We start from the raw sequence: 17355 nt of genomic DNA, 5'->3' as shown, positions 1-17355 counted from the left end.
AAAAAATATTTTTTTTTTCGTTTTTCGTCGGCAAAATAAAATAAAATATTCTTGAAGAAAAAAAAAAAAAAAAAACACGACAATGCTAGTTCTCGGCCCACTTTCGGACTAGGACGAAAAATTATGTTTTGGGTCCTGGTTTCTGTGAAAAAAAAATCATCAATTTAAAAACGATCCCTCTTCATGTCTTCTCACAATTTTACGATTTTTGAGCTGGTGCAACCCCTTAAAAATGAAATAAAAACTTCCAAAAATTTGAGGTCGTATTTTGGGCCAAACGGAACTCAAAATAAATTGGACGTCAAAATCGGAAGGGGTCAGGCCAATGGCCCGGCGAATTGACATGGAATGCCCTTTACATATATATATATATATATATATATATATATATATACACAGACCATATACATATACCAACGCAGAGATCAGACTCGGCTTACCGTTCGGCTAACGGAAGCCGCGAAATCCTTCATGGACGTTTCGCCGCTTCCTCGGCTTACCGAAACGCAACTTTACCTCGGCTTACCCAATTGTGTGTGTATGCTTCTGCACACCGGTGGAAAATTTCTACAGTTTTTGTTACCAGACAGTTTTAAACTTATAGGTATATTTAATTTTTAAATCATGTAAACGTAAATTTGTACTAGTTCGAGGTACGGAATGAAAATTAATATTCTAGGGTACATTTTATACGTGTCACTATTATTTTCGGTTATGTCTTCGATACAGGACAATATTTTCTTGTAACTATAGCGATAGTTCGATATTCGTCCAGCAGTGGATCATGAAATTTCTTGAACTCCTGTGAATTTCCTGACGGTCAATTGGATTCGTAATAATGTTTGGACACATCTTATCCAGTTACGCGGAGTCTGTTGAAATCTAACAAGATCGTATAATAAAATCTTGTGAAATTTTATACACATGTAAAATCCTCGGTGCTCTGTATTGACGTCCGTTAAGTAAACACTTCGATTTTCAATCCCAAGAAACGATCGAGTTTCAACCGAAATTACTAAGATCCCGTCTCGGATTCTCTAAGTTAGTTTCAAGAACCCAAGGATCAAATTTTCTCATACTTACATAAATATCCTTAATCAAGGGGAGAAGAAAATTGTTTCTCAAAGTTCTCCGAATCTGAAGCAGAAAGAGCGGAAAAAATGGAAAGTTTGACCGGTCTGACAATTTTATTAACGCTGACGGAATTCCGTAGCTTAAGTCGTCCGTATCAGCAGCTCGTCGGGTTCAGACTTTACCCTGTAGGCACTGTTTCAGACACGTGTTCGTCGGTATCGCGTAAGCGTCAGTAAAGAATAACGCGAAGCGGTGTAACGCCAGTGAACTGGGCAAATATTTGACCAGGGGAAAATGGAAAGGTTCTCTTTGCGCCAGGAAGTCACAACGGGGAGTTGGGCATGCAGAGGGACGTTGTCAAGTGGGAGAAGAGAAGCTCTACTCAAGAAGTGCGCCCGTTTAGGTTTAAAGGGAAAGGGATCATGTAAGAAGGATCCACACCTACCCTGAATATGACGCCAAAACTCTCTCTCTCTCTCTCTTAGGAAAAAAAAGAAAGCTTGCCTGATTATTTTCAACAAGAAGAAGTCGAGCCTAAAGTTTGATCAATTTATTTAAGGGGTTGTACGCAGTTAGAAGGTCGAAAAAAGCGATTTATCAAGGATTTTTCATAGACTGAGAGAAAATATAGTTCTAGATAGAAAATGAAAATTAGTTTTCTAGCTGTTACCGAAAAGTCTTCTATCCGTTACTATTCTTTCTCATTACGATCGCTGCTGCTGGATTTTCTTGCAATTGTTTCGAAAATTTAATGCTCGTGCAACGATAAATAGACGTCAAAGCCTTGTTTGACTAAAAAAGTAGAGTAAACCTCACAAACTAATTTTGCGTTGCAATTACCAAAAAAGGATCGACGATAGCGCAAAATGTTTACGCGTACCTCGTTTTTCGTCATTCCAGCAATATTCAAACAGTTTTTTTTTTAACGATACCTGTGTTACGGAGTTTTTCTAGTTACTGTAACAAATGAAATTCTTCTCAGTGTGAGGAGACATTCTGATTTTTTTTAGAAAGGCGTTTTACGGTGAGCAAGATATCTCTGGACTCGATCATCGGAAATGAAAGAACAAAAAAGATTTAGTTAATGTTTAGTATTATCTGGTCTTTGATCGAAGGAAAAAGCAGAATATTAATTTTCAACTAAACGGCGGGTTAAAAAAAAAAATAAAAATTCGATTTTCCAAAGAAATTGTCGCCTTAATTTCTTTATGAAATGGAAAATATTTACCGGTGAGAGAAAAATTTCATTTCAGTCTCATCGGTTCAACCGTTTCCAAGAAATCTTGCTCACTGACTTTGAAAACATAGTTTTAAGAAAAATAACGCGTTCAGAATCGTTTTTTGAAAAATCCTCACTGCTCATAACGTTTCTTAAAAAGAAACTCTCCGTGTCCATAATAAGCTCGCTGCATCCCTCAAAAGAATAAAAGCACTGTTTTGAAAGTTTCGTAACTTCGTACCCCAAGTTCCCTGAATTTTTTACGACACACATCAAACTAATTGCTACGATTGTTTAAACAATTTCGTCACCGATTTTTAGTACCGGAGCGTTTCCCTACTAATGGGGATATTATTTGATTTGACTAATTATCTGGACCAAAAAATTCCGATTCATTGATCGGTGACGCGTATTTTTTTTTTTATTTTCACTGAACCGACCGAATTATATGTAAAAACGTATAAATTCGCGGGCAACGAACCTCCTCAAGCCGGCGTCGCGACGCTAAGCGTCCCGTTCCTTCCAATCGGTGAAGATGAGACGCGGAACAGCGGAAGGAAGACGAATTAAGTGGGCCGTTGGCAACCAAGTCACGCGAGCAGGTAACCGAAGAATTTTCTCCACACCTGTCGCACAGTCGAGTTTCTCCCGCGCCCCGAGAAAAACCGCGAATTTTTTTCGCGCATCATCCTCGAGCTCGACGCACTGCAGGGTGAGAAACTTGGAAGGCGAACGTGTGAATTAAGGTCCGAAAAAGGAAAAGGAAAAACGAAAATAGGAAAAAGTGAAGGAAAGAAAGAAAGAAAAAAAAAAAAAAAAACCTCAAACCCTTCGTCCGGAGTTGTTCATTTCTTTTATTCATACACGTCATATGTGTGTGGGTGTGCAGAGTTTGGGATAAACTTATATCCGAAAGTTTCTCCAGCAAGTAGCGCGTAACGCGAAAGAATTGAAACGAAATTTCGCTGCATTTACCAGCCATTGATAAAGCTATTTTTTCACCGAGTTTATCCGAGTTGAATTTTCAAAATTTCCATCCTTAGCGCTGGGTGAAAATTTTGAGAGTATAACTGGGAAAAATGAAAGAAGAGGTCACAGATGTACATATTTTTTAGAATTAAAAAATGCGGAGCTAGAAATTCCGTGTTCGCCGTTCTACTTTTACAATCGCAGCGAATCGATCGATGGAATTTTCTCGCAAGCTGGTTTCTTTATATTCGGACTAATTAGTCAACTATTAATTAGCTGCGATATTGACTGCGTTATGTGCGCACTTTCACAATTATATCAGCGCTGCTCGTTGAAGTCGGCTGTGAGTTAATTAGCCGAACTTTGCACAACTATAACACAGTGCACGGTGCGTGAGAAACGCGATCACGGCGTTGACTCCTGATGTGTTTTGATCGGGGAGCGTGTTAATTAACAAACAACCTTTGACCTCCGTCAAGAAGGTTTTACCCGTAATCAACTGACGTGGGTCGTTCCCGGAGCTTTTAGTCACTCGGCAGGAACTTTTGCCTTTTTTCGTTTCCTTCATTTTCCACTTTCCTAAAATCTGGAAGCCACGACTCGTAACTCATTTTCCAATAGCCATAAGACTGGATCAACCTCGTATATTGCATTGATATCACGTTAGATAACACGTGGGAACCAAAACAGCACTGAAAAATATTTCATTTGTTGCAGTGAGTAGATAAATTGTGGTAAAAAATAAAAATATTTAAGGACTGAGCGGTAACAGGAACTTAAAATTTCTCTCATTGACGAGCGTATATTTGCGACAAGTGTTTCCATCGTACTCAGAGCCAGGTGTAATTATTCTCGACATTAATAAATGGACGTTTCGTGTTTCTCAGAGGAAAACACGAGCCCTAGACTTATACGGAATACTTGACGAACAGCGTGGACCCTTGCGAAAGGTCCGATTGATCACGGTGGTCGGTAAAAATTAACACGACGAACAAAAGGAGGACTCAGAAATCGGATTAAAGAGGATGTTTGGCCAAAGACCGACACTATTTGTTAATTGAATTACGAGGCAGTTGCGCATCGTTTTCAAATTTTCAAAATCCGTTTCGAACATTTCTTTAAAATATAATATTCTCGAGTCGCGAGGTATTCTTTTATTTAATTACCATAAACGACAACTTGGATGTCGATGCTTCGTTTTAAATCGCTTCGAAATGCTAAAAAAAAAAAAAAAAAAAATTCAATGAATTCGTTGCATTTCACTCTGAATTGATTTTTCCTATTAAGAAAACTATTTTCAACGTTCGACTGACCTCCTAAAGAAATTAACAAAAAGTATCAATACCGGGTCAAACAATCTTATCGAATGATTCGCAGTGACGGAAGTCAAGGCGATACGTGATCCTTAAATGATACGCGAGAAAGTGAGAGAAAGGCAGGGGAGGAAAAGTTTTGCTGCTCGGTGCAGACGAAGGGACGGGGGAAAAAGGAAAAAGGAACTAGATGAGAATATGGGCGGTGAGAAGAAAAGTTGTCCTGTCCTGTACAACGAGACTACCGCCGGCTTCTTTCCTAATGAGACGCCGACCATTACTCCAAGTATGTTCGTACTAACAAACACGTACCTACCCTACATGTTTACCGACTCGGTATGTCTTTCCTTTTATTCTTTTTCCCCTTGTTTCGTTCCGTTTTTCCTTTTTCTTCCACCACAGAGAGAGAGAGAGAGAGAGAGAGAGATTCCATCCCCTTTAAATGCTTGACGAGACTCTTCCGCGTTATCGATTCTGAATTTTGGATTTTGGCAGGCTTTGGTTTTCAAAATCTTTAATTATTCTAGTACTAAGAAAAAAAAAAATGAATAAATAAATAAACGAATAGAAATTTTTAGGGACAATCGAATATTTTAAACCTGAAAAAAAAAAAAAAAAATTACCATCGAGAATACGACACGCTTTAACATTCGTATTTGTGTTTCTTGTTTCGACGTTTTCAAATTTTCGTATTTTTTTAATTTACTTTCGGTGGAAAGTATTGCTGCGCGTAGAAGAATTAAGGGAAGAGAAAATAAACATTATTGCGGAAGGATAACTCTTGAATACAATTTTAAAAGTTCGCCTTTGGAATTCGGAGTTTACATACTTAAATAACACTGTCAGCACTCTGCCGCTTTTAATGTTACAGACTTGATCATTGAAGAATTTTGTACAGAGTTACATCTTCTACAAAATAGGTTGTTCAAATATTTTGTGTAAGGTCAATCGTTTAGTTACACCCATAAATACGTTTGGAAATAAAATTTTATACGAAATTGTTGATTTTCAAAATTTGTATATATTCCTGTGTAGAATTAATTACCCGCAAATTTGTCTCTTTCAAATTTTACTTTCCGGTCATTTGTAGTTTAATTACCAAAGAAAACTTAACTATGGAGCTTAGGTTTACAACTTTTAAAATGATGCGAAAGTGTTTGTTAACTGGAATATTTCGAATTCCAAGAGTGACCGTTTAAAATCGTATCGAAGATACACCCTTCCATGAGAATTTTTTTTTTTTTTTCTCCTCTTAGAACAAGCGTTTCAGATTTCAAGCAAAGAAACAACGTTTATATATCCTAAATTCAAAAAATTCTTTCTCGTTAAACTTTTGAAACATCGAAAATTGCGAAAACTTTCTTTTATTTTTTTTTTTTTTTTATCCCTTACTCACCGTACAGAATATCGTACGAGAAAAAAGCTTGAGCTTTCGTTGTTTATTATATCAAATTGAAAACGAAGAAAAAAAACTCTTTCCTCCACCGTCAGCATTTCGCGAGTCCTAATTTCACCTGCATTAATACAAGATCAGTGATTCTTTTCAGAAGCTGAAGCAAGCAGGCGATGCGATGCGGCGAAACGACGCGATAATGAAAAGCTTCGGGGGTGAGCGGCTATATCAAGGCATTATTCGACCTAGCAGGCGACATAAAGCTCCGGATCTATCAGAGAAAGGTGTCCGGAAACGGTTTCGGAATGACCCTGTATTATTCTCTCTCACTCTCTCTCTCTCTCTCTCGTGACAACTTCGAACACAAGAATAGAGGGTCGCGAGTCTCTGAACCTCGAGGCGAATAGAGAGGCCGTACTGTGTCGGCCGCAGGAAATTATTGTTCCTCGTTTCCTGGGGCTGTACCTTGTGTATATATATGGGGCATTCCACGCCAGTTCGACCTGGGTTTTACCCTTGACATCTCAGATTTGGCGCGCGATTTTTTCTACGATTGTTCTCACTTTGAAAGGTACTCTGTTTTTTTTTTTTTTTGACTCTATTTAAATTTTCTACAACTTTTAGAAACGATAAAATCGTTTCTAAAAACTGTAAAAAATTCAAATTGAGTCGTAGACAAACAAAAAAAAAAAAAAAAAACAGAGCACCTTCCAAAGTGAGAACAATTATAGAAAAAATCGCGCGCCAAATCTGAGGGGTCAAGGCTAAAACCTAGGTCGAATTTGCGTGGAATGCCCCATATACGTGTATATGTATAAGCTGGCAATACCTACGTACAACGGTGGCCGCGTGTATAAAATTATCACGTATACCACGGTGGTCAGAAAATTTATTGGAATTATTGTTTCTCTCCCTCTCCGCGAATTTTTTATCCTCGTTATATATACGAATATCCGTATATTATCGCGATAGAAGATAAAAATAAAATGAAAAGAAAATAATGGAAAATATAAGCAATAAAAAGTAAACCGTCCTTTGATCGAAATCTCCACACGCGCGATATCTCGTTATTATTCGTTTAGCGAAATAATAAATTTATTCCCCCCCCCCCCCCCCCCCCATTTCCGTTACTGCTGGTTATTGTGTAAATATATATGTTGTATATATAGGTACGTACGTATACATCGTTGTTAATGAAATACGTTTTTCCATCCCGACCCTAAAATTTTCATTACAGGAGTTGAAACACCGAGGCTGGATATAAAAAGCGCCTATCTGATTTTTTTTTTCTTAGAACCAAATTTCATTCTTTCGATAGATCTTTCGTCATGTGTTAAAAAAAAATCGTGACACTCTGTGGATTCGGTTGGAAAATAAGAATAAAAAGGAAAAATTGAAGGAAAATCGAATGCTTTCTGTGGCTGCAACGAAACTGATATTTCTTCAATAAAATGGGAAGTCTCGGCCGCTTTCGTTTCGCGGCTATGAACTCCTCGAGGGGGGGGGGGGTTTCGATACGTCGAGGTAAAATTGATTTCTAACTGTTGTCCGATGAAATATGTCGCGGGCAGTATTTTCCGACACTTTTTTTCCAACCTCCGCGATCTTTGCTCCGCTTAAAGCCCGAACCGACCGCAAGGCCAACCTCTTCTTATATCCGCGTGCCGTACATTTTTTCACCCTCCTACCGAAAACATTCCGCTTTCTTGTTCTATCAAACGTTTCGCTTTCCATTTCTTTGTTCTTCTTTAGCTGTGGATAATTATATGTAATTTTTCTTTCACCCACGAGTCAAGGAAACTTTGAAAAATTAAAGAGAGAAAAATTCAGGTATTATTAATTATCAAGATATTGTGTTTAGTTGTTCTGTTTTGTCGAGAGTCTTGCGGCTCAATTTCTGAAGTTTATTAATTAATATCCAAACAATGTTTCTTGGATTCGAATTCGCTGAGAAGGATATTGATCTATAAAACTACACAGGGAATCATTTTCCGATCGAGATGTGTTGCAATGCATTGAAATTGTTGCAGATTAAATTAAAAAAAAAAAAAAAAAAACAATTATTGAAATTGAAAAATTGTGGGTTTGTAACTTTGGCTGCAATTTATCGGGTTTATATAATATTTTTTCCCGCCCGCGAAGCAGACGTCGTTTTTCAGTGAAATTCCACTTGAATTGAGTTCGGTCGTAGTTTTCGCCTCATCCGATCGATGCTGAAACCACGATTCCACGAAAAGCTGAAGAAATTGTCAAAATTCCTCGGAATTTCGAGTGATGTTTTGTATTCTCGTTAAATTGTTGTTCGTTTTTTTTTTTTTCTCTTCCAATTTGTCGTTTCAATCAAAGTAGAATCAACCACGCGCGGACGAAAAAATAACTGGGCGAAAAAAAAAGAGGAGATAACGCGAGCTAATCTGCGAGAGTAATTAGGTAATTACATCACCGGCAGGCGTAGGAAAAAAAAAAAAAAGCGTGTCGTGGTTTTTATCAGCTCGGAAGGAATTCAGGACAGGCATTAATGCAGAGTGCCCGGCTTGTCGGTATAAGCTCGCAGCAGCTGGCACATTATCCGCACAGAAAACGTTAGAAAGATTTCCGCCATAACGGGCCAATGAATGATTTCATTATTCGTATAATTAGAGCATGATGTAATTCGTAATCCGAAGCTGCTGTACTGCGTAGTGCGTTTTAAATCCAAGAAGACGAGCTCTTGTTCCGTTAAACTCTCTTCCAGTAGCGTTAAGCGTGATTAGCAAATTGTATATACGTGTTTTTATACATATAGGTATAGTATTTATATATATATATATATTCATATATATATATATATATATATATATAAAATACACGGAGGCAAAGGGTTAATTAATTTATTCAAAGGCGCGATCAGGGAGGCACTTCTGTTCAAAAGAGAGAACGAGAGTGAAACGGCTAATTTTCAGTCGGTAAAATCGTCCTCCCTTTCACCGACGTTTCATTCTCAAGGTGATTAATTTTAACGTTGTTATATTGTACAAAACACTCTGACATAGGTAAAATTCTCCAATTTCATTCCCGTTTGCTAATCGAGCTGTAAAATTTACAGTAAATCGATTGCGCATACGTTGTTTGCAAATCGATTTTCAGTTTTCGTTGTACTACGTTAACAATTAATTTGTAATTCCGAAGTTGATTTGTTAAAAAATTTGTAAAAATAGCTTTATCCGTGAGGATTACGACCGGCTTTGAGACGAGATAGGTGATGCTGAGTTTGTCCCGCAACCTCTTTTCCATTCTGATTGTAATAAAAAAAACTGCAATTTAATGAAGAAAGAACCAGACTAAATAAGAAGGACTGGTATTGTAGGAACGAAAGAAATACAGGATAAAATTTTCATTAACTAACGACGCCAATATTGCACAGCGATCGATAATGTGTACTCTCTACGGTAATTAGTTGTCGGTCTTTTAAAAAAAAGATTTCCTCAAGCTCCGCTTCGGGAATAACAGGAACTAGGGAATTATATCGCGGCATTTGAAATGTAAAGAAAAACACAAAAAATAAATAAATAAAAATCACGAAATTCCAAAAGAGCTAAAGTTGAAAGGGTAAGTCAAATCACCGTTTTATGTCACGATTGGAAAATAAAATTCGAAGAGTCTTTAGCTCTGACAAATTTTCATGTAACAGAATTATCTTCGAATCGAATCGAAACGTTTACAAGAATTTGAGTGAATAAATATTTGGAAGGGTCAGAAAAATTGCGAGGACTTATCCAGGATGATAAAAATTTGATTTTTGATTTCTTGCAGATTGAAAATTATCGGAGTTGACGAACTTCAGTGAATTAAACTTTCCGACCTTTTCATTATTATTTCATCACGATCCTGACTACTGAACCGTGCGAAAAACAAGCCCGAAAAAACAGTCAGTTGTTATTTTTGCTTACTGAAATTAAGACAGGTTATGTGTATTTCAAAACAAATCCAGTCTATTCGGATACAGCGAAATAAAAAATGAAAAGATAAAAATCGTCGTAACGAACAATAGAGAAAAGGGAATCAATTAATAAACTTTGTATGAATTTGTGAGTGAAAGTATTATTTGTTATGGTAGAAACATGCGTGTTGGTTCGATTATATACATATATTTTTTTTTTTTTTTTTTTTGTTATCAAAATTTTAACCAAATCCTGTTCCGTACAGTAAAATGACTGATAAAAAATATTTCCTGCGTCGCAAATTTGTAGACAGGATTAGAATTTATTCTTCTTGCCTTACATTCGTAATAAAGAAAAGGAAGAAAATTACTGGTTGTATAATTTAATGTAAAAAAATTGAGCGTTACAAACGGGATTGCACAACGAGAGAGAGAGGGCAGCGAGTAAATCGCAAAATTTTCCACATACTTCCACACAATGCCTACATAGACGGAAAATAATAAGGGAATGCGACGTGGGGGCGACGTTTTGTTCGGCGTAACGCTGACGCTATTATTTAACGCGACTGCCGTGTCTTCGGGGTTGGTTATTGCGAGACAAAAGGATCCGCGTCTGCCACGCGGGGAGAAATGACTGACGCTTAGGAGGTATCCGTGTCCGTCATGCGACGCCACGGAGAAACTGAGCCGCTGAAAACGCGCCCCGTGTGCCAAGGGTGAATCCTATCGTGCCAGTTAACGCCGCAGCCATGGAATCGTGCCGTGGCTTATATCTATGGATGTTATACTCGCGGAGAGGGTTGGGAGACGAGAAACGTCAACACGACCTACAACCGTATCTCTCTCGCTTCAAGTTTGCACAACCGGCTAAAAAAGCTCCGTGCCCGTAAGCCCCGAGTTTTCCGCCAACACGTGTGAGGTATTCACGTACCTGTACTTTAGGGTGATTCATGACAAAAATTCGTGACAAATACCGAAAGAAAATTGTACTGAAATCTCGGGGAGGTAGGAAAATATTTAGAGATCGCTACCGATTTTAGTAATATTTTTTATTTATTTTTATGTCTACACCTTACGGACTTGAATCGAAGCGTTATCAGTGGTTTAGAAATATTTGAAATTACTTGGAAGTAATTGAAATCGGTTGAAACAAGAGTTCAAGTCCTTTAATCGTCGGTTTAAAACATTCAAAACCGTTTGAAATAATAATTCGTATGTTTGAAAATCGGTTGAAACGATTTCAAATCGAATGAAATTCGAATACAAATTTTTTTAAATCTATTAAAACCAGCTTATACCAGATAAAATTAGGGTTAAGATCTTTAAAAATCGGTTGAAATCGTTTGAAAAACCGGTTAAGATAAGATCTAAATTTTTATTACATTGGTTGGGTATAATCTCATACCGATATTGAAGCTGTTGGAAATTGCTCCAACTCATTTGAAATCGGTTAAAATAAGAATGCAAGTTTACGAAAATCGATTCAAATCGTTTAAAAATACTTGAAAGCGTTGCTGAAACAAGAGTTAAAGTCTTGAAAAATCGGTGGAAATAAGATTTCAATTTTTTGTCAGATCTGTTGAAGTCGTTTGGTGAAATTCGACACGAATATTAATATTGTTGCAAATTGCGTAAAGTAGTTTTAAAATGTATAAAATCGTGCACCCTTGCACAAGTCGAATTCTTGAAAATCGTCGCCGAGTAATTTCGCCGAGTGTTTACCGAAAGCCAATTCCACCCCTGAGGATGGAATGTGTGTATTTTATATTTACCGCGTCTATTTGCGGTGAAAAGCTCGAATGGTGTTTTCTTGTGTGTTTCGCGGAGCGCTTACCGTTTACCGTTTATCATTTACGGCTTACCATTTATCGCTTAGCGAGCCTCCTCTTGAGTCGTGCGTAGATTTAGGGCTCGAGGGGTTACGCCAAGCCCTGCGCCCTGCAGGCCATCCGATAAATCATTCTTCGCGTGAAATTTCCACCTGGAATATAAGGGCCAGGCAGGCCGGGGTCAAGTGCCGAGGTGCTGGGACGGAAAATTATTTTATACCGTAGCGGTAAGCCTCCGGAATTACGATGGGCTCAAAATTAACTTCGATCGGCGAGGCGGCTTGAAATAAACTTTTTCAATATCCATACTGGTACGGCGCGATGATCGATCGTTTTAGAAATCTGAAACTCGCGTTCTGCCGTCCCTTCTTCGACAATGGATCAAGAATCAATCTGCCGTTATTACCCTACCCGATGCGGAATGGAAAAGAAAATGACCGACCTTCCATTACCGCGCCATTTGACGTTTACAGTACAAGGGGTGGAAAAAAAGCTCTCTTTCTCTTGCAACATATGTCGTATAATTACAAACCATCTGGCAGACGGGCCATCAGTGTTGATCACAGCGAACCAACTTTACCCCAAATAGACGTATAAGTACAGAGGGTTAAAGAAGGGCTGAAAACTCGTAACTGAGGCCCGATTCTACTCCCGTTTAAAACTGTTGACAGGTGTAGTTTTATTTCTAGTTAAGGCAGGGTTGGAATCTCTTTCGATGAATGGAAACTAGCAATGCTCGTTCCAAGATCGTTATTCCCATTTGTTGAAGGATAACAAGTCGGATTCCCTACCTCCTTAATTAAATTTTCACCCTTGGTGATGCGATCTGCAATCGAAGAGGAAGAAGACGATGAAGATACGAGGGTGAAAACTGAGACCCATTGCTTGCTGCACCCTCTTTGCAGTATTTCCGACTCAACGAGCCTCGAGAACTGGGAACACAAAAGCCTTGTAGCCTAGCGGAGATTTGAGAATCTAATACGAGCACGTAACCCTCAATTTTCTACCAGCTGTCAGAAGACAGAACTGTGTCTTTTTCCTAGAAAAGGGGGCTGTAGAGCGATGCGTCAAGGTGATTTTCGATAGAGACGGAGGTACCGAAAAATTGGATGCAGCCTGAGCGGAATTGAGGGTTGGAAAAGTGGGTGAAGTTTGCCAATCTATAGCTCGACAACCGATTATTCAATTCGATTAGGCTTTATTTTATCCGAAAGTATACAAATCGAGTTTCATTTTCATATTTATTTCTTTACAATTAATTAATGGGAAAAATTTGTACTGTTAATAACGCCGATAATTTCGCTAAACGACATATTTCACAATGCCCACGATATCTCGAAAACGGTTCAACTGATTCTTGGATACCTAGTTTATCCTTTTATCTACCGTTCAAAAATTCACCCACTCTTTCTGTCTTCTTTTAATAAACATCTCGTACTTCGATTATTATTATTATCATTACTACTGTTATAGCTTCTTAAACCAGCGCTACACTGGATTGAATTTGTGGAAGAATATCGGCGTCGTCTTGGTCTGCACAGGTAGGGAGATCGAGCTTGCGGTCGGTTATTACAAAGTTTGCAGATTCGGGTGTACTTAATTATTAACGGTAGAGCGGAGAGTGGCAAAGTTTCGCCTTTGGCCTCGGTGAGCCTGCAGGTGGTAGGTACACACCTACACAAACTTTCGGAATGCGTTAACCAGCTGACTCCACCGGCAGCGCGTCTCGCCTGCTAATTGGTCGAGCTTTATACGTGTGACAGCGAGTCAAAATCGAGACCATCAACCATTGGCTAGGTGCATTATATATACGTGACCTGCAGCTCGAGGATGATTAATACCGAGGCAATTAGGCGGCCCAGTGAGCCGATTGTTTGCCCTCCTTATCGTCGCCGAGAAGCTCGAGCTGCTTTAGCCAACGTCGCTTTATGAATGGGTAAACTTAGCCGGTGCTTGCAGTCACTTTTGTCAAATTTGCATCCTCTCGCGAGTGGGAAGTTGTTTGAAGCGAATAAACGAGAGTAGCATAATAAGGATAGTTTTACGTACAGATCCCGTTACCGATGTTTTACCGACATTTGTTTTTAATGAAGCGGTTGAAGTGTCGGTACAATGTCGATATCGGGATCTGTATTTTTTTTTTTTTTTTTTGTAGCGAAACGGCTAAAATATCGTTACAATGGCGGTACCGTGATCTGTATTTTATTTTAGTGAAGCGGGTAAAATGTTGGTACAATTTCGGCATCGGGATCCGCATTTTTTTTTAGAGGATTGGCTAAAATGTCGGTACATTGTCGGAATCGGGATCTGTATTTTTTTTTTTAGTGGAGCGGCTAAAACGTCGCTATAATGTCGATAACGGAGTCTGTACGCAGAACTTCTTATTATGATAGTACCTAGGCTGCACTATCGGGAGAGAGAAAAATCCTGGATCAGACGGTCAGACGGAGGGGAAGGACAGGATGCGATAAACATGTCGGAGCTCAGAGCTCGTCGGAAAAGCACCTCTGAAATATATACTCCTTTGGGAGTATTACTGTCCTCCGGATGTGGACCCGGTTCTATTCAGCTTCAGAATTAACGCGACACCGAGATAGTGTCGTCATTAAAGACACCATCCAGGCGCAGTCGAACGTCTCATCTCGATCCGACACTCGGTCCTTTGGGTTCACCGAGTCATCTCGGTGTTAGAGGGGCAAAATATTCCCTCGTATTAACGGGCCAAGTGAAGAGAACGTGCTGATTCCTCGTGGGATTTGAAAATTATTATATACCTACATGTGGATAAAGTTCATAACATCGTAGCGTTCTGCAGTTTGCAATTAAGTCGTTGCGGGAATGGATTCGGGATTTTCGAAACCATCTGGGAACTTGAGGATTTTAAGAGGGTTAGGTTTAAGGATATTTCAGATCCTCATGGTCACTATGAAATGAAATTTAAGAAACGAGAAATAACTGGTGCAAAAACATTTAGTAAAGCTTCTCGCGCCAGTTATTGTAGTGCACGGGAATCGAAAAATGTCTGATTAGTATGTGATATAATTAAATCTAAGCATATTCGAATGACTCTATAGCTTATAAGATACTCGAAAATTTTTGAAAATGGTGAAAATGATCAAACGCTTGTGTTGTTTGTCAGATTTGAATGTTTTTGGGCTCATTTATTTGACTTATACGTTTGAAAAAACCTACATTACAGTATATTGGCCATAGCGATTGAAATTGTGGATTCCGTACATCCTCAAGCGCTATCTTCTTGGCACAGAAAGTAATTTATTGAGCCAAAATTCGAACTACTGACAAGACAGATTACTAAAACATAATCTAATAATGTTAAAACGTTTTTGGTCAATTATTATCTCGATATGTCGCAAAACGCAGCGTTGGTTTAATATTAATAAATCGATCGATGTCCAAATTCAATCCCGATTCGTTAAAATCATCTTAAACTATAACTTGATCTTAAACTTTAAAGTTATGCACAGCTGAACATTGTTCATTTCGGTATATATTCCTAAATTTCGTTATTTTCCTCAGCTTAGGAAAGACTCCCTTAATTGATGTGAATTTGTATTCAATTCGCAATCAATCAAATTTGTCTATCACTTTTTGAGAACTCGCCAGCTGTCGTCACGTTTCTTTCCTCTGGCGTCGATCCTGATCTCTTTCGTATATTATACTGCTTCGGTACAGCGTTGCTGTATCATCATTAATATCTTTTCTCGAGCTGAGTTCGCAAAACGTTCCCTGCTTCGATCCGTCCATCCACTCCGCTGCCTTGTTCCGCGGGAGTTGCTTCTCTCGGAAAACATTATTCATTGTTGACGTAATTTTTTGCTCGCCTCATAACAACAATTTGTTTCAGTCTACCCCGTCTCTCAATCACAATATACCTTATACCTTATACCTTGTACATCCACCTTACTTGAGACTCGTTTCGAAAATATCGCCAAGTTTTATTCCCGTGTCGATTTTTCTTCGTCTCGATCAGAGTCGATAACTCATCCCGTTTTTGCGATGCGACGGTAATTGTCCTTCGAAAATTGGAGAATCCTCGGTTCTGGTTTATTTAACCTTGAATCTTACACTCGCTCGAATTTCCGTACGCTCGCCATTCCCGATAATTGCATTTCGAGTGGCTCTTTGTCTTCGTCTTTCTTTCTCTCTCTCTCTCTCTCTCTCTTTCCGATTGCCTCAACGACGAGAAGTCGGTAACCTTTTTCGAAAAATTGAAGAAAAACTCTTTCCGCGCCTTTTCTAGCGACCCATATTATCGAAATTCGAATACCTTAGAAGCTTGAAAGATTATCTGCGCAGAGAATTCGAACAGAGCAGCAGTAATTGATTAATTACGTTTTTCTGTAATTAATTACTATATACATATATACATATACGCAAGGACTTGGAATCACGGCTGCAGGCTGCCAATTAAAATTAATCACTATTACGAAATTTCCTCGATTGGGTGTAGTGTATATATATATATACATACAACCTGCATTGCAACGCCACTGTACAAGCATAACGAAAATACATATAATAACAAACAATCGTGATGGTAGTCATGATAAGCTCAGCGCGTGTTGATACCGAGCGATTTAAACAGCAGCGCGAGTACATTGCAGAATGCACTATACATAGTAAACGTTGCCGCTGTTCAAACACGCGAATCGCACTGCACATAGCAGCCGATATATTTCAGCTGTCGGTGCGCGTTTGCTTCAAGTTAGATGCAGGCGCAGGTCGTTATGGTTACACAAATGCAGCAAAGAAAGAAAAGAATGGAAAAGGGGCGAAATTGCCAATCTGCACAGAGAATTCTTCCGTTGTGGTTATTACACAGTTCTTGAAATATTCAGAGTTTTCACTATGTTCTGGGTAAAAAGTGAAATTAAGTTTTATCTTAATATTCTTTTTCATTATCGTCACTCGCACTGACTGATTTTCTTTAACTGAAAAAACGTAGTATCGGCAACTACGACAAATATTATACTACGAATATTTACTTGAAGCGAAATTTTCTTCCATTATTATAATATACATCGCAAGGATATGCGTCTGTTTCACTATAATTTTCTGCGGTAACTTTAGGAGGTGAAATTTTGATCAGTGTGAGATTCTCCAGAGCCCGTTAAAGCACGAGACCATAAAGCTCGATTTCCTGATCGTCTTTTACGTTCGACCCACTCGAAATGATACAAGAGTAGCTAGTCGCGCGAATGAATCGGGTTATTAATGGCCACTGGGGGTCCTCAGGCTTATCACGCGAAGCGATGCGAGGGGTGACGAAATAAAACGTAAAAAAGAAAAAAAGGGGACCGGTAGAGGGAGAAGGGATAAATAAAAGCGATACTCGCACACATATATGCGCGGTAAATCGCACTCGGCGAAATGGATTTGAGTGCTCGCTGTGCGGTCACGTATTGTGCGTAGCCTCTGTTGTTGCCTTTTCTCTCGCCCTCGTGAGGAAGGGTGCGAAATGGTATAGATAGAAAAAGATCGGAGAGAATAGTGAAAGGGGTAACAAAGAAAAAAGAAAAAAAAAGAAACGAAAAAATCAACACGAGTTAACAAAAACAATGAAACAATTTCAAACCGCTTTGTAGACAATTCCCATTGTTCCCTGGCGTTGATAATTG

This window comes from Neodiprion virginianus, chromosome 7 (assembly GCF_021901495.1).
Source record: "Neodiprion virginianus isolate iyNeoVirg1 chromosome 7, iyNeoVirg1.1, whole genome shotgun sequence".
NCBI lineage: Eukaryota > Metazoa > Arthropoda > Insecta > Hymenoptera > Diprionidae > Neodiprion > Neodiprion virginianus.
The sequence above is the reverse complement of the archived record's forward strand: the minus strand, read 5'-3'. Positions refer to the sequence as shown.